The sequence below is a fragment of the Aplysia californica genome, unplaced genomic scaffold, assembly GCF_000002075.1.
Source record: "Aplysia californica isolate F4 #8 unplaced genomic scaffold, AplCal3.0 scaffold00381, whole genome shotgun sequence".
NCBI classification, from domain to species: Eukaryota; Metazoa; Mollusca; class Gastropoda; order Aplysiida; family Aplysiidae; genus Aplysia; species Aplysia californica.
Window position 1 is genome coordinate 71,964 of NW_004797651.1, and position 1,084 is coordinate 73,047.

The following is a 1,084-nucleotide window of genomic DNA, read 5'->3' on the forward strand; positions in this document are numbered from 1 at the left end:
CATAACAAGATAGTTCACTTAGCCAAAGATCGTACATAACAAAAAAGTCCACTCAGCCAAAGATCATACATAACAAGATGGTCCACTCAGCCAAAGATCGTACATAACAAGATAGTTCACTCAGCCAAAAAAAATGTCAGCGGAAGTCCGCACGTTGCTTGCGATGGCGCTGCAGTCTTTGTTTTGAAACTCTCTTTCGTTTCTCCAAGAGAAGAAATAAGAACAGCAACGTTACAGTCTGTTACTTTCACTTGTATTGTTTCCTACACAAGTAGAGCAACCCTGAGCGCAAAGTCCGCGCTTTTTCGAAGAGGGCGCCACCAAATTTTGAGGACACTTTTTAAATGGCTCAAGGAGAGGAGTGAACTATCTTTTTATCTACGATCTTTGCTATAGCCAAGTATACGTATGCAATTTTTCCTTACTTGCCCTTCATATGATTCCAAATAAAGTCAAAATATGGTGCGCACCATAGTGAACCAGAGTTATCTCATGAGAGCCCAGTCTTGGACATTATAACACAAGTCATATGAGCAGAAACGACACAAAAAGCCACACTTACAGCACCACAGACTGATCAGAAACCAAACAAACAGGGAGCCGTAAACAAATGCTGACGTCACACACTAAATACACATATCAGAGTAGGGCCTACCTGAAACTCAGTCCGCATGAAAATCCCATTAAATATCTACACTGGCATCTATGGTGTAGGCATTAGGCACTTCACCGTCGCATGTAAAGAATCGGAGAGGAAAATTTTTCTCAAGAGCATATCTCGGTCTTTTCAGCTGGAATGTTGTATCCCTCTCTGCCCAGGTTGGCCCTGGCATACACATGCCTACACACACACGTACAAAAACACAAAACCACACACGCACAATCAGCATAAAGGTGTTTTTCACCTACCTGGTCTCTCATCCTCTGTATCTCTTCGCGTCGTTTGGAAAACACATCCTCGCTGTCTCATACACATAGAACACACACACACACATGCACATACACACACACACACATATGCACACACACACACACATGCACACACACACACACACACACACACACACACACACACAAACAATAC